Consider the following 25,648-nt stretch of genomic DNA (forward strand, 5'->3'; position numbering starts at 1 on the left):
GAAGTCAGTTTGGAATATTGCAGACTCAACCCAACGCAAGGGCTAACGTCAAACTATCTTCAACAATTTAAACAACCGTATGGATTAAGAACACCAAATAAAATAAATTTATACAATCAAAATGTGTTCGGAAAAACAAAACTTCACTCAGTTACTCCAACAAAATTTAGAATCGAGAGCCTTAAGAAGCAGCGGTGCCTGTTGGTATACAATCAAAAGCAAATGCTTGGTGGATTGCATGCGGTCTCGAATTACAGATATAAGCCTATGCGGCCATATGCTCACGTTTTGAACTTTTGCCTTGACAACAATTCTCTCTATTTTTGGTAAAAATCACTAATCTAGGGATTTCAGGATGACCGAAGATAGTACCCAATACTTACCATTTAATTTTGATCAAAAACGGCTGTTCATGAGGTCAGTATATTTGCGCGCCTACATTTCTCGCTATTAAAACGATTCAACGCTGAAGATAAATTAAGAAAAGACAGTATAGACAAACTATTGCACTTTGGCAGCTTTCAACAAGCTCACATCACAGGAAGCTTACAAAACTATATCACAGCTTATTCAAAAACAATCAAACGTATCACAAGTTCAAAAGCACTAAAAGCAAAGAGTGAAGCACAGCAATTGCCATTGGACTTTTGGTTCCAGTCGTTCAGTCATGGAATGTCCCTTTTAGTTGAAAAGCGAGCAAAAATTTAAAAATCGAAACGACAACTCAAGAGCTAAAAGATCATCGCCTACAATAAAGATGCAGAGATTTACATCTGGAGTAAAGCCGAAAAGAAGTACAAACATGCAAATACGCACGCAGATACTCAATTAATGGCGGCTTTTGAAGTTCGCTTTCCAAAACAGACGATGATTACAGTTCATCTTACAATACAAATAACTATGAAGTCAAGTTCCACTTGGTTACGGCTTCTACATTGTAACTGATTAGTACTCCTCTTCGTCTTCTTCGCCCTCCGCTTCAACCGAATCAACGCCAACCTCCTCATAATCCTTTTCTAGAGCAGCCAAATCCTCTCGAGCTTCGGAGAACTCTCCCTCTTCCATGCCTTCTCCTACATACCAATGGACGAACGCTCGCTTAGCGTACATCAAGTCAAATTTGTGGTCCAGTCTCGCCGAAGCCTCGGCGATCGCGGTTGTGTTGCTCAACATGCATACAGCTCTCTGGACCTTGGCCAGGTCACCTCCAGGCACAACCGTGGGTGGTTGATAGTTGATACCGACCTTGAACCCAGTAGGGCACCAGTCTACGAACTGGATAGTTCGTTTCGTTTTGATGGTGGCAATTGCTGCGTTGACATCCTTAGGCACTACGTCACCACGGTACAAAAGACAGCGCGCCATGTATTTGCCATGTCTGGGGTCACACTTCACCATTTGATTGGCCGGTTCAAAACAGGAATTCGTAATTTCAGCAACGGTTAGTTGTTCATGATAAGCCTTCTCAGCAGAGATGACAAGCGAATAAGTTGCGAGAGGGAAATGAATTCTTGGGTAGGGAACCAAATTGGTCTGAAATTCGGTCAAATCCACATTCAAAGGCCCGTCAAACCGCAGCGAGGCAGTTATCGAGGATACAATTTGTCCGATCAACCTGTTAAGATTGGTATAGGTCGGACGTTCGATATCCAAGTTCCTGCGGCAGATGTCATAGATTGCCTCGTTATCGACCATAAACGCGCAATCAGAATGCTCCAGGGTGGTGTGAGTCGTCAAAATTGAGTTGTAGGGCTCCACAACAGCAGAGGAAATTTGTGGTGCTGGATACACTGCAAACTCAAGCTTTGATTTCTTTCCATAGTCAACAGACAGTCTCTCCATAAGCAATGAAGTGAAACCTGATCCCGTTCCACCACCAAATGAGTGGAAAACAAGGAATCCTTGGAGCCCTGTGCACTGACCGGCCAATTTTCTGATTCGGTCACGAACATTGTCTATCATTTCCTTTCCAACAGTATAATGCCCCCTAGCATAATTGTTGGCTGCGTCTTCTTTGCCAGTAATCAACTGTTCTGGGTGGAACAACTGTCGATATGTCCCAGTTCTGACCTCATCTACCACTGTACACTCTAAGTCCACGAAAACAGCTCTAGGAACATGTTTTCCAGCTCCAGTTTCACTAAAGAAAGTGTTGAACGAGTCATCACCCCCTCCTACAGTTTTGTCACTCGGCATTTGTCCATCAGGCTGAATACCGTGTTCCAGACAATACAACTCCCAGCAGGCATTGCCCATTTGCACACCAGCCTGACCGACATGGATAGAGATACATTCACGCATGGTTATGGTTGATTAAGCTGTCGCAAAACACGAAGAAACAAAGTAAACTGAAAAGTAAAATAAAACCTTCAACCAAACCTATCAGAAAAATTTCCTATGACGGGGACGATAACAGATTCTGTCTTCTCCCTTTTCACCAGTGTCCGATTTGGTCAATTTGATGGTTAATCTCGAATCACATGATACCAAAAAAATGAAAAAATAAACAAGGCTTGCATGTTTCTGTGCGTAGCACAGAATGTTCCCACATTCGTGTTTGATAGATTCGCATACGAATTTAAGTTCTTTATTTTTCTTTCTTTTGTTTTGTAATAATGGGCTTGCTCCTAAGCCGCGAAGGACAATCCAATGGATCATTAGTTATCCGCTACAATGAGACATCACTGCATCGTATACAATTTTGAAGAGAAGGCACTATAACTCTTTTAGAGCTGCGTCGAGAAAATTAAATTTATATAAGCTAATTTGTTACGAATTTAGTCTCCCCTCCAGCAATATGGCACTGCAGGAACTATCAATGTCGGTCGGCCGTTTGGAGCCACGGCACCCTGTGAGGCATATGATAGCGCTGCGCAGAAGAGCAAAACTTATTCTAGTGTGTATGTACGTTATTGCGTCCGAGTATGTAGTAGTAGTAGTAGTAGGAGTCTTTACGGTCGGAGCCCTCGGGTGTAAAACCTTCCAGTTTTCGTTTGGCACGAGTTTTTTCATTGGATTGCAGATTCCACAGTTGCATGGACGTCTCCAGGTGCAGCTGTCGAGTTCGTTGTAGCTTCTGTGGAAGTAGTTTTGGTACATCTCTGTCAGAAGTTTCTTCGTCATTGGCTTCTCCGTTGTTCTACTGCTGATGTTGTATAGCTTTGCGGCTCTGAAGAAGAAGTTTTCGTCTGATTTCTCTAGTCGGTGTTTGGGGAGTTCAAATTCCTGCTTTTGTCGTGTTTCATTTTCTTTTCGCTTTGGCAGTTTGTCTTCGGGGACGTAGTAATTGCCTTCTAGGATTGATAGATAGAGGACATCGTGCATTTCCATGCACATGAAGAGTGGGAGTGTTTTCAGTGTTTCGAGTCTTTGATGGTATTCGTCGTTTCCACCGTATATACACTTCGTGGGCTTGTGCTGGATCTTCTCGATTGATTTCATGTCAGTCTTCGAAGGGTACCAGACTTGGGAGGCGTAAGTGAGTACGGGCACTACGTATCCTATGTAAGCGTTCAGTTTCGTTTCCATTGAGGTTCTGCTCGAAACATTTCGTTTGAGTGTGTAGAAGGTTTTCTACGCTTTAGTTGTTCTACGTTGGCAGTTTGCGCTCCAAGAGAGATTTCGGGACATTACGACTACATGATCTTTTTGGGTGGCAACGGTTTCCACACCTGCCTCGTCACGCTCTGCTAGATCCCCTCTGATGAGGAGAGTTTTAGTTTTGCTAACAATTAGGTCCATATGTTTTGCTTTGCTCCATTTCTGTATTTCCCCGAGAGTGGTCTCGCATTCTTGCTCACAGTGGGTAATTGCTTTGAAATCATCCGCGTATCCGAAGGCTGGGATGTCTGAGATTAGATACCGTCAATGTAGATGATGAATATCAGAGGCCCTAATATTCATCCCTGAGGCACTCCGCTAGTCACATTTCTGATTTGCTTGTTCCAATTTTGAAGCGTTGCGTTCGGTTTGTGAGATAGCTTTCAAGTAGTTGGAGTAGCTTTCTTCCGAGGCCAAGGTTCTCAAGCTTCTGGATGTGTCTTTTGTGCGCTAGTTTGTCAAAAGTTTTTCTGAAATCAACATACAGAGTTCGAATGTCATTGCATTTTTTCGATTCAAGTTGCTGGTATAGTTCGTCTCTGAAGAGGATGAGTTAAAGGACTGCCGATGGTTTCTTTCTGAAACCGTGTTGAGAGTCAGAGAAAATTCTTTCTATCGGTGGGTAAAACCGTTCGAAGATGACTTTCTCGAAGACTTTTGAGATGTTCTTCAATGACTTCTTGGTCGATGCTGTGTGATGTCGGCTTTGTCGTCTTCTTTGTAGATCTGGATGATCTTACTTGTTTTCCAGCTCTCTGGAAATTTTCCTTTATTAAGGCAGGTTTGGGAGATAAGTCTGAGAGACTTTGCCAAAGCTGGGGCGTTTTTCAAGATTAAATTTCCGATGTTGTCTGGGCCGCACTCTTTGTTTGCCTGGAGGCCCACCAGTTGTCTTTCGATTTCTTCTTCAGAAATTCTGAGGTAGTCAAGTCTCTCTTTTGGGTAGACTGAGGGTTCGTTGATTTTACAATCTTTGGTGAAAATGTCGGAGAAGAAGTCGTTGAAGACATTGCACTTTTCACTATCGGTTCTGGCTGTTTTTCTGTTTCTTGTCCATCTTGCACAACATTGTAGTACATTTCATCAGAGAAGTGTTTTGATTTGCGAAGAGATTTCAGGTATTTCTGTAGGTCAGATATTCTGCGGCTTTTGAAGAGTTTGGATTCATAGAGTGCCTGATCTGTCAGGATTGGCGCATTGAGGATTTTCTCGCGTCGTTTTATCTTTATCAGGAGGTTGCGGGTCGGTGCTCTCTCGTATTTCCTTTTCTTCGTTCCGAGGATCTTAGTTTCGTGTGATGTGGCAGAGGAAATCCATGGCGAAGGTTTCCTCGGTGCTGAGTGACACGGGGGATTAGTTTTTCGATTATCTTTTCGATCCATAGATACCATTTGTCAACAAATTCGTCGACGTTGCTGAAGCAGTAGGATGAAAAAGGATGGTCTCTGATGTGACTGTTAAATTCTTTCCAGTCCACCTTGTGATCTGCATGTTTCACTTTGGGGGCTAGTTTTGTAGCTGATATGTTCATGAAAATGGTTGTCCGGAACGCTTGATGGTCGGAACAGCTCTTTCCGTTGATTGAGTAATCACGTGTTAGGTTTTGTCGATTTCGGCGAGCTCAATGCTGTCAGGAGATTGGGTGAGGGATACATCCAGTGATTGATTTCGTTTGCATGGCAGATTTTGCTGAAGTCGGTGGGTTTCAAAGTTGTTGAGAATTTAAATTTCGTAGCAATAATCTGAGAGCAAGCTGTTTCAATCAGCTCTAGGGAGGTTGAGATCACCACTGACAATTAAAGTATAATTGTCTCGTTGTTTCATCTGCTTTTCGATCTCTTCCATGGTTTTGTGGATTGGTTGGTGCCCTGTAAGGGCTAGATTTAGGAGGGTTTCCGAGTGCGTTGGGTTTTTGGGTCTGTAGTGAGGAATTTCTTTCACCGCAATGAGAACTCCTCCGTACTTTGGGGGCTGATACACTTTCCGAGTGCGTTGGGTTTTTTATTCTGTAGTGAGGAATGTTTTTCACCGCAATGAGAACTCCTCCGTGTTTTGAGTTATGATGTCCAGTAGGTCGGTCAGCTCTGTGGATTGTGTATCCAGTAAGGAATATTGCATTGCCATGTACATCACTTGTTAATCAGGTTTCTGTGAGACAGAGTACGTCGTAGTTCTACTTTGCTATTTCATTGGCAAAGATTTGTCGCCTTTGGAAGTCAAGCAGACTTCGCACATTGAAACTGAGTATTTGGAGTTTGTTGTTTTTTGTAGTCAATTTTGTTCCGGAGGTGAGCTGCTGCCAGTAGGAGAGACATCAACGTCCATCCATTTGTTGTTTTTTTCTGCAGTTTCCGATTGCGAGTTCGCAAGTCTTTTAGCTCTATTTTCGCGACATCTATGAGGTATCTACGCCTGATCAACAGAGCATTTTTAAGCCTTTTCTCGTCCGGACTGAGTTCTCGGCTCACAAAAATTGGTTTACCGTAGGTTGCAAATTTGTGGGCGGACAGGAGGACAAGTCGCCGATGATGTTCACTGGAAAATTTTGCATTTATGGTTCTCGTTTTCTCATTTTTGTAGGTTCAACGCGTTTTACAACATCCATTGGGCAGTCGATATCCATTTGGGCGAGGATTTCCTTTACTTTCTGAACATCTTCGTCATAACGCTCTCTGGCGGTTTTTCCGGAGGATTCGGGAATCCCTAGGAAGCGTACCCCATCGAAAGATGGTTTTTACCGGATGATCGGCTGTGAGGGGACTTGATTTCCGCTCGGATTTTGGATATCTCAAGTTTGACTTCATCGAAGCTCTTCGCTATTCCCGCCACGTCTGGAGATTCTCTGCTGGTTGCCAAGTTGTCTGAAACTCGGTCTCGTTGGTGGTTCTGCACACAATCGTTACATATGTGCAGTACATTTTGTCGGAATTCCTGTAGTCCATATATGGCTTTTTCACTCATTCCACTGCATTTCGGGGTCAGGTGCATGGAGTCGCCACACGAGACACAATTGAACATTGCACTTTTGTTGCTGATGGGGAGGGAGCAGGTTTTGCAGGTGCTTTCAGGTTTTGATCGAGTCATCTCGGTCGTTTTATAAAACACTCGTTTTAGTATAATTCGTCTATCTTTTCGGCAATTTTTCTCACTAGTTGTTTTTTAGTTTACTTTAGACACTTCAACAACTCAAAAAGTTTGTAAATTTCTACGCAGTTTTTCGGGCATGACATGACAAGTGGGTTAATTTGGGTTAAGAATGTCAGTTTAAACAAAATTTAACGCAATTATATTCAGTTATATTCAATTAAACCCTCTGAGAAGCACCACATCGACTCCATCTGCAGAGTCAAAAGTTAACAGACGAGAACAAGACGATCAGCACACTACATTGAAGTTGCGAAACGACTCAAGACTCAGATTGAAACCATTTGAGATTTTCAGACGCCGACAGTTTCGCCCTTCTAGCTCTTGCCTCTCAACGAGTGGGATCAAGTGGAGAAGGACCAACTCGAAGTAGCCCTCGTCAGTTCTTCCGAGTTAGACCAAATTGCGGATTCAATGTATATCATCAACAAAAAACTGTAAGACTCGTCAAAAATTTAACTTTGATGTTGTATGTTTATAAAAAACTGGTGCTTTAACCGGCAAATCTAGCCTCCCAGAACCCATTTCCTATCCCATATAACACAATTTTTCGAGTTCACCGGTCACCAATAACCTACCCCTTAAATTCTTTTTGAAAAACAAGAATTTTGACAAATTTTTGTCAAAATCCAGAATCAATCAAATTGCGGTGTTTTTTTTTCGCTGTTCTTGACATAAAAGCGTAGCAAAAAAAAACTTTAAATTTTTGAAAAATTTGACCAAATTTGAAAAAATTCTTTTGTCCCTATCTTTTCAAAGGAAAATTATTAAATGCGGATGTAACAATTGCATAAAGTTGTCGATTTAAAAAAAAGACAATTTGGTCAAGTTTTTCAAGTTTTATCTCAAATAAGCGCTTATTCTTGGTAACTCGTGAAAATCGTGTATTTAACATCAAGGCTCGGAGTTTGAGCAAAGCTCAAATCATTTATGTTGTAAAAACCTTATATGGTTTTCATATTAGCTGCAATTTCACTTCATCACGCCATAAAAAATGCGCCTCAAGTAACACAAAATCGTTACAAACGTAACGTTTACGCATTACCGGGTCTAAGTTTCAACCCTAACGCTTTGAAAGTCCGAAAAACAGCGCAGTTCCAGTTGAGTCATTTCTTTCATGATAAGAAGCGCCTAGTTATATGGCATGATGTAGTTAACAATTCGCTTTCACGTCATCGAAGCAACAACAATAAGCCTTTAACACCTTCACAGCTTATTGCAGTGCTTGAAAACTATCAGGAGCGCATAGAAGCTATTGTGTATTGCCCCAGAGAGGGAACTCCTGATATTTCTGATCAGCTCAAGCGTTGTACTCTAGTTACCATACACTTAGTGAAAGACATTGTGTCTAGACGTAAACAGAAAGATCCTAGTTTACTAAAAGAGTACAGAGCATTACACCAAAAGCCTGCACTTGAGCTGAAAACACTCACGATTGTCTTAGCTAATAAGAACAACCTCCGGTCCTTAATAACACGCTCCCGACCGAAAAAACTTTCAAAGCGCCGCCGTAAAACGCTCCGCACCCGTCATGCGTTCGAGGAGGCGGAACTCACACAAGCCTTTGATAACCTGAATGTCACTTAGTATTGCGTTGCTGTGGGACTCTACCCGCTGACTGGAGGTGTGACTTAGTTTACTCACGAGTAACGGGTTAGTTTGTGGTTGGTTCTCTCCGATAGCGCTTTACTAAACGTTTTGCTCTCCCCATCTTTTGAGTTATCCACTACAGTCCGTTTTCCGCAGGTTTTCTGGTTTCATTTTTCCGTTTTCGTCGTTTTTTTTCCATATCACCTTGTTTCTTTCTATTCCCCGTTTATCTGTTGTATGATGTAGTATGTTGAATTTTTGCTGTAGTAAAATTTCTTTCTGCTAGTATGCTGGTTTGTTGTTTAGTCTCGTTCCTTGCTAGGGTGTGACTTAAGTTCATTCTAGAGTTACGGCTGGTTTGTTTCGTGACTTTCACCACACTTGTTTGCTAGCAATTTGTTGTAGCTTTATTAATTTTCGTAGTGTGCCTTTTTGTTGTCTGGGTAGGGTGGTTTGCTAGGGTGTGACTTAAGTTTGTTCTGGAGTTACGGCTAGTAAATTTCCTGACCTTTGCGACTTTTGGTTATACTACATCGTTACCGTAAATTGTTTAATGTTTTGATGCCGTCGATAAAGCCCCATAATGTTTTGTGCTAGTTTACCTGGCAGTAGCTCTTCTCCTTCTTTCTAGGGTGTGACTTAAGTTTATTCTGGAGTTACGGCTAGCTTGTTTGGTTGAATTTGTTGCTGTGGTCTGCTAGCATTGATCTCCCCGCCTCCTCGCTTGTACTTTCCGCCCCACCCGTGCCGTTTTCCCGTTTCGTTGCGCGCCATCCGCCCGACGTTTCCGCCCCGCCCGTGCCGTTCTCCCGTTTCGTCGCGCGCCATTTGCCCGACGCTCCCGTTTGTCCGTCCGGTTTCCCGTTGCGTCTTGCGTTACTCGTTCGGCGTCCCTTCCCGTCCGTCCCGTCTCCCCTCCTGTCCCGTTTCGCGCTTCCTGCGCACCGTTCTTTCTTTCTTTCGCCGGGTACTATTGTACTCGACGAACTTCTTCGCTCTTTGACGGTTTGCTAGGCAAACCGTCACACTAGGGTTCGGTATAACCCATTTGTGTTGTGCTGTTACATGTTTGTGTACTTTATAATAGTACTAAATTAAAATTGTGGTTCCTGTTTTTCTTAAGATCATGACAACTTTGCAGGACAATTTCAACAAACTTTATAGTGCAAGAGCAAAATTAGAGGCTGAACTTAATAACATCTATAGGGAAATTAACAATGCTGTTGATAAGCAAGATAAGAAAGTTAAGATCGAACGTCTGATTGTGAAGTGCAAAGATGCTTTTACTAGAGTAGTTGATAGAAATGAAGAGCTCTTTGATCTGGCACAAAAGACTGAAGATCCAGACGCCGCCTGTAAGAATCTTGAGAAATGGTTAGCGACTGTAACAAAGAAAACTGACGAGTTAATTGCTGCTGCTCGAGGGTATATCAATTCGGTCCAAGACAAAAAGACATCAGAGATGTATACCTCTCACCACTCATGATCAGGTTCGCATATGACTTCCTCAAAAAGATCAAGTCAGCGTCAACGAGACTTAGAATTATCAAGACTAAAAAGGGAGGAACTTGAGAAACAACATGAGGCAAAGCTTCGCATTGCTAGACAACGTCTTGAAATTGAAAAACAAACGAAATTGCGGGAATAAGAAATTGAGCAGCTTGAGGAGGATCATCGCAAGGAAGCAGCTGCTGCAGCCCTTAAGGAAATTGAGTTGATGACAAAATCAGCAACAGACGGGTCTGGTACAAGCAAAATGAGTGGGCTCTTTACGGAAAGAAGTTCAGTCAAGAGCAAGAAACTCGTTCAAGATTGGGTTAATTCGTCACCGGCCGGGAACATGGCAGATGTTGCAAACGAACCGAGTGTGCACTTTTCTGGTTCCATCGCCCAATCCAACCAAGCAATTGTCCAGTGACCTTCTTCAGCTCAACTTCCAAACTCACACTTCAATCTCAATACACATGGTCAAGTTGAGGCCAACATCAACGTCCCTGTCCATGAACCAAGTATTAGAACCAATGTAACCAATGATGCACATGTTGCAAACAACATCATGCAAGAGCAACGACAGCATCAATTTACGCCTCCATCACCACCAATAAACTTTGGTATGCCTACTCAACTAAACGCCCCAAACACAGCCCGACAACTGTCTCAAGCAACAATGCACTTCGATGGTTTACAGTTAGATCATCAAATCCCTCGCAGGTCGAACATGCCGGGACAGTTGAATTTAGTCTGCCCTTCGCGTTCACTACCTTTAAGTACACTTGTTAATGCTCCGCTAGCACTTAATCTGCAACAGGCACACATAAATGTACCAGCCCCTCAACCCCCGTTATAAACCCCGCAACACCGCATTTTCCGTTAATCCCACCAGCATTCCGCTTTCCTCCTTCGCCACCACAAGCACTCCCACTACAAGCCACTAACCCCGTGCCGAATAATGTCAATCTGTTACCCCATTCTCCGCCTGCACCATTCATTTCCTCCGCAAACAATTTCGTGCCTCAATTAATTCATCCACCACATCCACAAAAGAGTTTTCAGCCCCAAAAAATTGTACCCATAACCCACGCACCTCCTGCTCCTCCAGATCCAAATGTCTGGCGTTTTCCAGCAGCAGTCCCACCTAATGCAGTACCACTTGTACGTACATCTGCAAATTTATACACCGTACAACCGGCCCCGTTAATCAGCCCTCACATATCTACATCGCACCGTTCCCCTCATGTACAAGCAGCAGCAGGCACTCAAAATTACGTAACATCAGACTTCATGCAAGCGAATCCATTTAGTTCTTCCACAGGTACCGCCCCCCCCCCCCTTTGTCACTGCGATCATTCCGCCAATGTATGGAGCTACCGTTCCGAACCCGTTGTGTTGGGGTGGCCCGCCGCATGCCACACCTTCGGCTCCTTCTTTGGACTCTGCGGATTTGATAAAGCAATTGGCGAACGCAATTACTTGTAAGAAGAACGATCCACTGCCTGAGTGGAAGTTGTCACAGTACAATGGTGATCCCCTGCAGTGGCACGAATGGTTCGGACAATTTAAAAGCGCCATAGACGCACAGTCCTTGACTGATGACGTCAAGTTAACTGGAAACGCTTAAAAACGCTTGTAACTGGAAAAGCTAAAACCGCCATCGCTGAGTTCGCATACTGCGGTGTAATGTATAAGGACGCACTTAAGACACTCGAACGTAAATTTGGCCAACCACAGGCAGTAGTCAGTGCACACTTAGAAAAACTCAGTTCTTTTCCACCACTAAAGATGCACAATAGTGACAACATCATAAACTATTCTGCAACAATTTCCAGTCTTGTTGGGGTCTTTAAATCACTTTCATATGACGCACACCTTAAGAGCGCCTCACTTCTCAACACGGCTGTGCAAAAATTGCCGCCGAATCTGAAAGAGTCTTGGTCACTCTTCACAGTGAAGAAACATTGGGTTAAGCCAACACTCCTTGACTTCAACGATTGGTTGAAGGAAAAGGCCGAGGCACATGATTAAATGAAACAAACTTCATCGAAGGCAAGAACTGAGGACAACACCAACTCAGTAGTAAAGACCAAAGTAGCCTCAAGAACCTTTGCTGCTAATACACAAACTAAGGGCACTCAGAGACCAGCCTCAACATCGGCGGAGTCTGCAACCCCTCGCTGCATCGTGTGTAAAGGTATCCACCGCATCTGGGAGTGTAGGGTATTTAAAGAAAAGTCTCCCACTCAGCGAGCAAAGGTAGTGGCTGAAGCAAAACTGTGTTTCTCATGTTTGAGAGAAAAGCATATGTTCAGGCAATGCCCAAACCCCAGGAAATGTAGGAAGGACGATTGCAACAACTCCCATAATACTCTTCTCCATTGAGCTGAGAGGGTTTATCCATCAAAGTCCCCTCCAAACAACAACAACAATAATTCTAATGCTGGTGCAAATCAAAGTAAACTTCCTAGTGTCCAATCATCCAGTAAGACCACCACTTTGTCATCTGTGAGTAATGTGAAAGGCCTCCTTCAGGTGACTGAATTACAGTTAAAGAGCTCTTCCGGTAAAGATACCACGGCTTTAGTTTTGTGTGATACCACTTGCAGTAACTCTTGGGTGTCCAATGATCTTGCATATAGACTAGGTTTGCACGGTACAGCATTGAAACTAACAGTCAAGGGTATAGATACCGAGGAGGTTGTAGACACTAAGTTAGTTGAACTAATTGTAACACCACGCGACAACCAAGCATTTGAACCCTTTAAAGTCAGCCCTTACGTAAAGGAAAATTTGAATGTAGGCGCCGATGTAATTAACATTAAAGCACTTCAGGAAACATACCCGCACTAGCAGTTCTAGACCCAGTTACATATTGCTATGGAAACATCGAGATGATACTTGGACAGGATGTGTATCATGCCATCCGCCCCTTAGAGTACTTCGATGCCGACGAGAAGTCCTCGCCCTTCGCTGTTCGCTTGCCCATAGGTTGGGTTCTAAGCGGCCCTCTACCGTCGTCTTCAGGTTTAGTCTCGACTTGTTTCAAAGCTAATATGGAGCAGGATTTTGAACTCGCTAGTCAGGTAAAATCTTGGTACGACATGGAGTCGTACGGCGCACTTAAGCAAGTAGAACCACGATCCGCCTCGGATGCGCGTGCGCATGAAATTCTTGAAAACACCACCGTGCATAATGGAAAAAGGTGCGATGTAGGAATGCTATGGGCTGAAGATAACATCGAACTGCCCAACAATTACTTCTCAGCGCTGGTTCAATTGAAATCTTTGGAAAAGCGGCTTACGAAAGACCAGACTTTAAGGGAAAAGTACTCGAATACCATCAAAGAGGACTTAGACAAAGGCTAAGTAGTAAGGGTCAAAGATGCTCATAAGGTGGAAAGTCGCTCGGAACGAGAGTGGTACCTAACACACCATCCGGTTGTTAACCCGAACAAGCCGGGCAAGGTTCGTAGGGTACTAAACGGAGCGGCAAAATTCCATGCCGCATCTCTTAATAAGTCATTACTCACCGGACCTGACCTACTGCAAAACCTAATACATGTACTCCTACGGTTCAGACAACATCCATTTGCCGTATCCGCCGACATCGAGGGAAGGTTCCTTCAAGTTGGAGTGTTGCCATGTGATCAACCATCATTGCGTTTTTTGTGGCGGGAGGACCCCACATCAAATGTTGTGGTACACCAGTATACGCGCCACATCTTTGGGGCAAAAGATTCGCCCAGCTGCGCCAACTACGCACTTCAGCGCACGGCACGCGATAATGCTAAGGAGTACCCAGAAGCTGCGAAAGCCGTCCTTGAGAACTTCTACATGGACGATTACTTGGAGTCAGTGGAATCCCCCGAAAGGGCCCTCATTAGGTCGAAGGAATTGGTGCATCTTCTCCATCTAGGTGGGTTCAAGCTTACTAAGTTTGTAAGCAATGTACCAGATCTGGCTGACCGAATTGATGGGTCTGCTCAATCCACTGAACCGAAGGTCATCGTTTCATCCAAGGAGGAATCAATGCACGTGCTTGGGCTTAAGTGGGATCACAACAACGATACTCTGGTTGTGAGTAGGGTTACTAACAGCACCATCATGAAAAGTTTAACACAGCGCTTGGTCTTAAGTCTTGTGTCAAAGGTCTACGACCCAATTGGTTTTGTCGCACCGTTCACTATTGGTGCTAGGTTAATATTGAAAGACATTTGGCGTGTCAATGGACAAAGTTGGGATGATGAGTTACCTAAAGACACAGTTGACAGATTCCTTGCCTGGTGTGTTGAACTGCCGCGGTTAGCTGAGATCACTATACCGAGAAGTTACTTTTCAGGACCATTCCATTATCTTGAACTCCACATGTTCGGTGGTAGCTCGCAAGACGTATTCAGCGCAGTAGGTTTTCTTAGGGCTCAAGTAACTTGCAACTCCGGGGAGATTATAACAGAGCTGGCGTTTGTCTTGGGCAAGGCCCGTGTTGCACCTATGAAGGTAATGACAGTTCCTAAGTTGGAATTACAGGCCGCTCTCCTCGCTGCCCGTTTAAAAAGGGAAATCTGCCGAGCCTTAACGGTTACTGTGGACAAAGTCTTTATGTGGACAGATAGTACCGTCGTCTTGCAGTGGATAAACTCAACGAACAAACACCCCATCTTCCTTGCAAATCGTGTTAGTGAAATCCTGGAGAACACCAGCGTTGACCAATGGAACCACGTCGCCACTTGTGATAATCCGGCAGATGCTGGCACGCGTGGCATGTCCGCTGAAGTTTTGCAATCAAGTAGCTGGGTGAGGGGTCCTGACTTCTTGAGAACGAAGCAATTCCCTTTTGTACCAAATACTGACGTCGTTGACAACATCAAGCTCGGCGTTGTAACTAAGGAACAAGATGATGACTCCATCTCATCTCTAGCCACATCCGTAACCAAGCCCCCTAAGGAACAAAGAATTAATCTAATCTCGTTTGATAAGTTCAGTTCTTATCAAAAATATCTTCGTGTCACCGCATATGTGCTCCGTCTTTTACCATCTCATGAAAGTTACCGTACCGTAGACGGCAGCATAGCCGACCCTGTTGAGCTTGACGAAGCCGAGCGTCATCTCCAGTACTTGGTTCAAGGAGAGTTCTTTAATACTGAAAGAAAGGATCTTCTTGACAACAAATCCGTTAAGAAGAGCAGCCGCATTGCTCAGTTTACTCCGTTCATTGGGCCCCATGGTCTCATCCGTTCTTCTGGTCGACTCCGACGACTATTGGAAATTGACTTTGACACTAAGCATCCTATCGTACTGGATGCGCGTCATACTTTTGTTAAATTGTTTCTGCGGCATACTCATTTGAAGAACCACCATCAGGGCATTGATTACTTAAGGTCAAAGGTACAGGAACAATATGCCATCCTAAAACTACGTTCCACACTGCGTTCAATCAAATCAAACTGCGTCTTGTGTAGAAAGTTCCGTGCAGCAACCATTCAACCTATCATGACAGAACTCCCAAAGGAGAGACTCGCATACCAGTCTCCTCCCTTTACCAACACCGGGGTTGATTACTTCGGCCCTTTCTACGTCACAGTTCGTCGGACTACCGAGAAGAGGTGGGGATTTCTTTTCACTTGTCTCACTACTCGTGCTGTCCATGTTGAAGTGGTCCCGTCCATGGACACTAGTTCCTGTGTAATGGGAGTGGAGCGGTTCGTCTCCCGTCGGGGTACTCCTGCTATGATTTGGTCGGATAATGGAACGAACTTCATTGGAGCGGAGAAAGAGCTCCGTGAATGTGTGGAAAAATGGAATACGCTTAACATTGCTGCCGAACCTGCACATAAGGGCATTAAGTGGAGGTTCAATCCACCCAGTGCGCCACACCAAGGTGGCATCTGGGAGAGGTTAGTTCGTAGTTTTAAAAGAGTACTGTACACTATTCTCGGTATGCGTCGCCTCACAGATGAGGTGTTGAACACTACTTTTTGTTTTGTTGAATACGCACTAAACTCACGTCCTTTAACGTCCGTAGGCGCCGACCCGTCCGACCTAGGCGCAATAACACCTAATCATTTTCTACTCGGTAACCATGCAACCAGAATTCCGTCTATCGTAGGCGTCGACGAGTTCAATCATCGTAAGCGATACGCCCGTGCACAGTCATACGCCAATGCAATTTGGGCACGTTGGCTCAAGGAGTATGTACCTGCTTTGAACCGTAGATCTAAGTGGCAGACGCCTGCCGAGCAACACCTCGGTGATCAAGGCGGTGATTTAGTTTGGATCGTTGAAGAAAGCAACCCTAGGGGTTACTATCCAACCGCTCGGATTGAGGAATTTCGGTACGGCTCCGACAGCGTCGCCCGCTCCGCCGTCTTACGCACGTCATCCGGATCGCTCGTCCGCCCACTCGTTAAGCTTGTACCGATCCTCCCAAAATTTTCTTCCGGGCCGGAGGATGTTATCGCGTAAATGAACAATCTATTTAAGTGTGCTATTCAAATCTATCCAGCGAGAAACTTTATTACGTCATTATTTCTTAACCATGTAAGCCTTACAAAAGATTAAATGCACACAAAATACGTTCTATTTGGCATTGAAAGCTCTGAAAAAGTTCGTTAAACAAAATTTTCGTTGAGCCTACTAATATACTGAATCGATTGCGCTCTTTTTAGGCTTAATTTTTTTATGTTTCGAAAACGTATCGGTGACCAATCTGAGTCGAAAATCGGCTCAGACAAAATACCTGCTAAAAAAAGAGCAAGCTAGATTTGCCTTCAAGTAAAACGATGCTTTTGCCTTTAAAACGTTGTGGATTTACAGTTGCTTATCTATATGAATTGAAGTTCCGATGAATTAACATTATCGAGCGAAAGAGTGTTTTCCGTCACCTTTAATGTAGATGATCCAGCTTAATATATGGTACCTAAAAATTATTTTCAGAAAAATTAGCTGCATATTGAAACAGTTTACGCGATTTTGAACTGTTATTTACAAAAAGCATATAAGAGTTCACACAAGCACACATGCGATTTGTGAAGAGGAGTAAGATAGCGTTTAATCAATAAAGAATCAATCAATTAATGCTGATAAAAATTTTGAATACCGATTTAATTGAGTTGGATTATTAGGTCAGTGATCGAGTAGTCAAAGTTCATTTCAATTTGCAGCCGTTGCAAAGGGAATTTTGGCGAAAAGCAGAATGAGCAGCTGCGAAGTTTAGATTTCCTAGTTTAAAAATAAGTTTTGTTTAAAACGTTGAAATCTAGGCGCTTTCAATATAATAAAAGCACCTCGATGATACAGTCTCTAACAAAAATTCATGCACAGTACTGGTAAATTTACGTGAACTGTTAGTAAATTTATCTTCACGTTATTAAGATTGAATTCGAGAAATTTTGGAGCTGCCAATAGAAGATTAAACATTATAACCCTGGCTAAAATTTTGTTCCAATAAAAACATCTGAAATGACCGTTAATTATAGGGGAATATCACCGATCAAAAGCTTTCATCTGATAAAAAAAATAGTGCTCAAAAATTTATAGCACTCAAATACAGTTAAAAATACATTCAATTACAAAAACATTAATCAATAACCGGAAGATTTGCATAATTTTGATTGTATTCCTGATTATTTCGAAGGCATGTAAACTTTAATCTTTCGGCTATACTATGATATTTGAAAAAAACGCTCGGAGACTTTTTTTTGGAAATTGCTGTCGAAAAGGATCACTTTGAGTAGGCTGTTGAGTTTTGACGGGTCTTTTGAAGTGGTTCTATGAATCTTCGGATCTATTCTGTTTGCCCCCACCCCCAACTTAGTGGGCTTATATTTCTTACGCTCCCAGGCGCACGTGCTATTTTTTAACATAGAAACGTGCTATATAACATAATTTGTAACTGTGGTGCGTAAAAACACTTCGGCAAACCATAATAGATCCGAATCCTCTTTAATGCGCGATAAAAATTGTGGGAATTTTAAACGCAGTAAGCGCTCTTATTGTTCAAAATAGAGGATATTCAGTTGAGTGGTCACATAATTGCTTTTTTGACCATCGTGACTTGACTTCCTTATTAGCAATTTAAGTGTCCGAAACAGACCAAAATTAGACGCGTCAGTCACGCCCTCAACAATTCACGTGCTTCGGGAGAAAGAGCAATAATTCTGAAAGGGTCGTTGTTCGCAATTCAGGCACACGTTTATTTCTCTGCTTAATCAAAACCGCAATTTCCATTCCATTATATTATCGACTGCTTCACTTTAAAACCTCTCAGGAAAAAATCTTTAGAGCGAAAAAACGATAAAAATACATTGCTTGAAAGTTAGATAAGAGGAGTTTTAGATATGGAAGTAATTATTCTTTCAATTTTCGCAATTTTTGCTTGAAAGGCAGTTGGGTGGGAAGAGGTGTCAAATATGAACTCGACAGTATTTGGGGTAAGTTTTTTATATAAAAATTTTCGGAAAATCCAATTAAATGTTATGTAGGACAAGCAAATACCTTTAATCTATATGGCCTGGACTAAGGCCACATATATATATATATATATATATATATATATATATATATATATATATATATATATATATATATATATATATATATATATATATATATATATATATATATATATATATATATATATATATATATATATATATATCTATAAATATATATATATATATATATATATATATATATATATATATGTATATATATTTATATATATATATATATATATATATATATATATATATATATATATATATTTTCCTTCGTATTTTTTTCTCAATCAAATTATTTGAAGTTCCCACCATGAAAAAAATCGAATGCTCAATTTTCATATTTATGGTCTTTTATGGGCCATAAATTTCTATGGTCGTGGATATGGAGCCTATGTCACCATAAAAAAGTTCTTCATTTATTCAGAAGAAAATCAAATTTTGTCACATTGTGCTCAATATGCGATCCAAAATACATTATTTGAGATCTTGTTTTGTTGTTTCTGTGGTCTTTGATATGGTATAGTACGTCTTATAGTTTCAATGGCTTCAACACTGTGGTTTTGACAAAGTTTTTGTGAATTTTCGCGTTCCGTCCATGTTTGCTTTACTATTAAGTTGCTGACTTCTTGAGCAGTTGCAAGTGAATCTGTTTTCGTTTCAGGTTGAAAACCTAAGATTTGTTGAAAATTTTGAAAACATTTGTTTTAAAAAAATATTTGGATTTTTGATCTTTGTTATTTTTGCTTTTTTTAAAAAAAAAAACATTGCCGGCCTGGCCTCTTTAACGACAGATCCATTCTCTTTTTAGCGAACCAAAATCCATTGCTTCATTAATGGGGTGGCCCAATCGGCGTTTAAAAATGCGCTTTTGTCGAGGGTAAGCGAACAGCAGGAGTAGTTGGGTAGTTGGATAAAACTGCGTGGCAATCGCTCATTTCACTTCAGTTCTTTATGAAGCGGATCGCAGATACTAAATTGTGTAAATGTTGTTTTTGCACAATATTATTCTTTATGCGTTTTGCTATGATGGTAATGGTCCTAAACTTAAAGGACTTAATTTTATTTTTGTTACCGACAAAACGTATTGAGCGATAGTTCTTGGGTTAGGAGAAGCATTTTTCTCTTCTAAAAGATCAAACTAATAATCTAAGTAACGCGAAAGTTCCATTCTCAAAATTTAGAATCTGAGCTTTAATAGTGATTCCGCCTATTGGTAAAAAACATTACGTGACAAATATAGCAATTTGGTTATACCTTATAACCGACTTTTCTGTGCAAAACGAACTTATTTAGCCTAATACATACTTTCGCTTGTTCCAATATCATTTGTTTGAGAGTAATTTCAGATATCAAAAGTTATGAGCCGAGATATAAGAAATGCTAATATCCCAAAGAATTTTCAGAAATTAATCAGCATTTACGTTTCCATTTTCATTTCGTCTTATTGACCTCACTGAAATCAATAAACATAGCGAGACAAGTCCTGGAATACAATTTAAACCATTTTCGTTGACTGAAGAAACAATTAGACTTCAACATGAGCACGAGTTGATTTGAAAAAAAAACAGTTAGAAAAAAAGTTGACCGAAAATCTCAGAAAAACTGAAGTAAGGTCATGCTGTCGAGGTTCACCAAAAAAATTGAAACTGAGAAAGTGATTTTTTTAATCACGGTTTTCTCACTATACTTTACGACAAATTCATGTTTCGGCGTGACTAAAATCGTTTCTCCAACTTGACTTCCTAGATCTTATTAAAAATGTGTGAAAATATCTCAATAAAACTTAACTGAGAGACTAAGGAATCAACCCGAAGTAAAACTTAGCTTGTATCCTATCCAACCACTAACTGAGGTGTTCAAGCTATATACTTCACAACACCATTCAAATTGAAATAACAAACGGAAATTTAAAAGGAAAAGGCAAGAAACCGGATCATCATTTTCCTTAAATATCGTTACAAATTGTGACTCTAAAACACCCGCTCGCAAAAAGCTGAGTGATACATTTTGTTTCCATTCAAAATTGACTCTCAGAAGAGAATGAGCGAGGTGAAAAAAGAACTTAAAAAATCTTTTCTTCAATTTGCTATCTCCCGTCGAATTACCCGAATAATCCCTTGAATTTTTTTGGCCACTGGTCACTCAACACTCAACAGACATACAGACGGAAGAAGAATCAAAAAGAAGAATACCGTAAAAAAATTGTTGCATTTTTGTTTCACTAGGAAGTGGCCTCTATAAAATTGGCTAGGAATGAAGTGTATGTGTACTACCGTAGAACGCCGAGTGAACATGAAATAGAAACCTGAAACTAGCAAAATAGGCAAAGAAAATCAATGACAGAATATCAAGAATATGTCAAAATTTTAATTAAGCTAATCATTTTTCTGCAACGAAAACAACTCATACAATGAAATGCTAAATCGAACCGTTAAATGGCAAAATAGATCAGAAGGCAACTTTAATTCTATTGTTTATTTCGAATGGTTAACAATGCTTGCAAACGTAAAGTTACTGGTTGCTATAATTGAGAAAACTACATCGCTCTAAGAGGCTGCTTTGAAACTAAGAAACTGCTTTAAAATGCCGCTCGTGGTCGAAAAAAATTGCTCACTGGGCTCAAATTTTTTCAAATGCTATTTTCTATTAATTAATGAAAAAAAACCACTCTACATTAGTTTTCTTGTTTTATTTTTTTCTCAGCAAACTGACCTACTAACTTTTTTCACGTTTTTTTTCAAGTTTGTCTGAAGCAGCGATTCTCTGACATGGAAGTCACCGGTTTGAAAATAGGTCACCATTACTCCTCTTTGAGCCGTATAAAAATACAGCGCCCCAATACAATTCAAACTCTTTGTGTCCTAAAAAATAAATCCTGTAACGTCGCTGACTAATGCGAGAAACTTTTTGCTTTTTGAACAGGAGGACGTCAATGCCACCTGGGGCTTGATTGTGGAGACAACAATGGATTCATCAGATGGGACAGGAGGAGGTGGAATGCAACCGGTTATTTTGTTTCACAATTAAGAAATTTTAATCCAAGCTTCTTTAGTTGAATAACCATTAAGTATTTGCAGCGCATACTCGGGCTGTAGCCAGAAATGAAGTGTATACGTTCTGACTGAAATGAATGCACGATAGTCTGGACAAGAATGCGCAAAAAAAGTTATGTCTGGTGACCGCACGAACGTCTAGAAAACGCATAAAAGTCTGGAGAAGATAGCACGAAAGTCTGGGCATGAACGCACGAAATGAAAAATGCACAATACCTTCGAATGCATGAAAATCTGGAAACAGGTACTTTCCGTCTGGGACGGTCTGGACACGGGGCATGTTCTAAACATACCTTTTTTCGGTCTGGAATCTCAACCTGGGTAACATTGCGCCGCACTATACTTAGCTTTTCCCCAACAAAAAGATTTATTCTGTTACAGGAACATGGAGAGGGAAACTAATTAAAAAAGGTTTCAAGTAATGAAGTTATTTAAAATTTTTCTGGCCAAATTTTTCTCAGCAGGTTTTCATGTTTAGCAAAAAAATGGTCAGATTTCATTCGTATTTCATTCTCAGATAAACATTCGTCTTAAAAGAACCGTACAAATTAACATATCCCTTCCTCTTAAAATCTAGAGAATAAAAATTTTTCGCCAGAATTGAGCAAATCTTAACTTAGGTCTATATTTGAGAAAACACGACAAAATGTTGCACCGTTTGTATGAACATATATTTGGTTTGAAATTTAATTAAAATAAAGACAGTTAGAGTTGCTCGCTCTTTTTGTATTTAGCTACAAAAGTATGTTAGATTGACACACAAATTAAAAAAAAACAGATAAGGTATCAGAAAAGAAATTCAAATTTGGTAACATAATTGGTGCCATATTTTAAGGGGATAGATGATTTCAATCTTTTTTGTGCACTTATTTATTGCTACATTGACTGAATTTTTAGCTCTTTTAAAGGCTGAAAGTATTTTATTTTTTTGGCATAGAATTTTACAAGACTCCTACAATATGAAAAATTGCATTTCAAGCCCTTAGAAAGAAGACCATGATCAGAACTAATGATGCTAGCGACTAATATTAATTAGAAAAAATTTGGTTGCTCTTAGGAAACAAAACATTTGTCTTTATACGCTTATTTCTTTCACTGTCTCAAGATGAGATCAGAAACGAGAACAGTTATAATATTTTATTTCGTTGGCCTGTAAGATTGAAGCCCGCGGGCAACTACAAATCGCTATTTTATATGATGTTACAAGATTCTGACAGAATTTTACACGAGGTTCACGGCCTTACCAAGTTTAATGACAGAACTTCACAAGATAAACTTGTTACTTATAAAAAAAACTAACTGAATTGCCAAAGACCTTAAAAGACGATCTCTTTTTTTGCAGGAGTCCTGACAAATTTTTGTAAAATAATCATCCAGTCTCGAACTGGTTCACGCGAAGTGTTTAAAAAGAAAAAAACACTGAAACTGCAGTAAGAGCGTAGGGTAGGAGAGATCTGAAAACCATGATTGTGAGAACAAACGTGCAATAACTGTGCTATATTATTCCAGTAAAATGCACTTAACTCTTCGTTTTCTCTAATAATTATTTCCTACACCTGAAACTACCATAGGCTCATAAAACAGGTAAGATAATCTGTCATAAAAATTTGTTTGTCAGTGTTAGCAAATAAAGATACAATTTCAGTTTATCCACGTGAGATGATTACCTGTCTTTCGCTATTGTTGTACTTTATATATTTTTGATCATCCTATCATAAAAATTAAAAAAATGAATGCAGGGTTGGAAGCAAACTTTTTAAAAAAGAAAAGCATTTTAAAAAAGAAAAGTAATTAGTTGTTGACAAAAGATATTACAGAAAAGAATCAAGACGGCCTCACCACACAAAAAGCTACACCAGATTGAAAAAATAGCATATTTCTTCTTGTAATGAAACGTGAAAGCCATTTTCGACAGAAGGGTTGCTGGTACAGATGGGAAAGAAACTTTGTAACTAAAAGCTTGACTAGTAACTCAAATTTAATTGTTGTTTTTTCTAGAAAAAAAAGCGGTCTGTCTTTTGACAAAACATGATAAACCAAAAGATGGAAAGAGGAAAAACAAGTGGCGAAAAATGTTTCACATGTGACAAACTGAAAACGGCAAACGTCTGGAAGCAATTTTCCGCTGAAAGACAGTTTATATTCCCGTCTAAAAAAACAAGGGGTATGAATACAAATAAAAGCAATTTTTCATTTTTTAAATCTTTGCAGCTGGCGAAATTGAATGGAAAAAATTAAAAGATAACATTCCACTTCAAAAAACTACTATTTTAGTAGGTCTCTGATTCTCATGAGGGAGGTTAGAGTTTCAACTTCCAGTAATTATCAATCTAAATTAGTAAGGAAATCATCAAAGAAAGAGTGACTGTTTTTATGACAATCAGCGTTTCTCCTTTTATGATAAATACAGTATGCAAATGTCCAAATTTGGATTATACCGGTTTGAAAGAAAAATGGTTGGTTGATATATTCAGTAAGGTCATGCATTCGCCTTTAGACCATCATTTCAATCTAGACCATCATATGTTGTGATTTATAAATCTATAAAAAATTTTTAGCAGAGCTCGAAGTTCTTTGTAATAACTGTTACAAAATTAGAAAAATTGCACCCAAGCAAGGTAAAAAAAATCTATAATTGATCCAGTGTTTTTGAATAATAATTTGAAGACAGAAGTCCTGAAAACAGCCATCACTGATTACAGCTCCAAAAAGAGCTTTGACAATTTCCTTTAACCACAATTCTGTAGAACAGTTGAATAATACTACAACAAAACCATGTGGGCAAATTTTCTAAAACGGAAAATCAACTGCAATTTAATCATGACAAGTTTTCAAATAGCCAAATCAGTTGACAGAATACAAGACACCGAACTTAGACAATGCCCTGGAGATACTAGTTTTTGTAAGATGCTAGTTTTTGTGAGACACTTGATGAGCACATATCTAAGCAAACAGTAGAGGAAAAAAACTATGCGAAATTATATAAAAGTGAAATAACAAATACAGCAGCAGACAACGCTGCTTTGGAGTAAAAATGTGCAGGCGAATGATGAAGACTAAAAAACAATGCACAGAGAGCAAAAATTCTATTTTCAAAATATGACAATGCAAGCAAAACTTGCCTCCTATAAGGACGTTTTTGAAAAAAAAACAGCAGAAAAATTTTGATTCAGATAGACAACAGCTTTAAGCACAGGAAACAAGCTAACAGATAACACTAAGTCTACCTAAATGGAGCTAGAGGATAATGACACTTTTTACGCCGATCTAACTTGGCTATAATATGCAAGAGATCATCCGATTTGTCGGGTGTTAAATACAAAACTACGATCATTTGCAATCACGGAGTGCACAATTGAAGAGACAGCAAATAAAACAACACGTTTGAATTACTTATTCTTTTTTAAGTTTTTTTTAAAACCGTTAATCCATTAGTCTGTGAAATACGCAAAATAATGTTTAAAAGGATGATAGTAGAATTGAATTTCCTGACTGCCTTAGGTTGCTAAGGTCGTCCCAGAGTATAAATCGGGTGTAAGAAACTACACTGGCAACTACCAACCAATTTATCTAGTGGCACTTTCTGAAAAGTTTTTTTTGAAAATTTATTTCAAAGAAAATTGATGGGTTTCCGAACCAAGTACAAACTCCTCTTAAACCGAAATCCGGGTTTTCTTAGTAAAAGATCAACTAAAATGCTCTTTCGGTGACTCTTGAACATTTGTTAGGATGCACATTACTTGAATACTATAGCGCTTTCGACACTGTTGATCAGGATATATTACCAGCCAATTGACATCAGTAAGTTCTTAGGAGACTTACGTATGCTATTTTTCAGATCTATAAAATTGATTTCACAACGGTCAGAAAGACAGCAGCTTTTTTGATAATTGAATTTAGCTATTTAATGTTCAAAAAATATAAAAAATTCAAAATACTTTCTTTCAGTAGTTTATTTATCGAAATCCAATACAATCGATTGAAACATTTCTGATAAGTCACCGTGCGGCAGAACTTTTAGGAACGGTGACGGTATTAGTGACGGTAAAATATTCCTTCTGGGATCATGTACGGTTTATAAATGAGAAAAACGACAAATTGATATATTTTTCAAATCTATTTGGAAAAACCGAGCAGAAACTGAATGCAAAAGATTTTAAAACAATTTCTTTACCCGGTGTACCAATATGGGATTCTGTTTTATGAATTCTCAATTTTGGTTTAGTTTGGTTTATGCAAAATGCTGACAATTCGGGAAAGCCAAACTCTT

General features: G+C 40.1%; 1 protein-coding gene and 1 pseudogene across 1 annotated transcript in view; one reads left to right on the forward strand and one right to left on the reverse strand.

Moving 5' to 3' along the window:
* Positions 1 to 25,648, forward strand: part of LOC142354060 (somatostatin receptor type 3-like) — a 437,349-nt gene that overhangs the window by 358,387 nt on the left and 53,314 nt on the right. The gene's annotated exons all lie outside the window — the stretch shown is intronic.
* Positions 460 to 2,293, reverse strand: LOC142354631 (tubulin alpha-1A chain-like; annotated as a pseudogene).

Source organism: Convolutriloba macropyga, chromosome 15 (genome assembly GCF_964194025.1).
Source record: "Convolutriloba macropyga chromosome 15, txConMacr16.3, whole genome shotgun sequence".
In the NCBI taxonomy this organism is placed as follows: Eukaryota; Metazoa; Xenacoelomorpha; order Acoela; family Convolutidae; genus Convolutriloba; species Convolutriloba macropyga.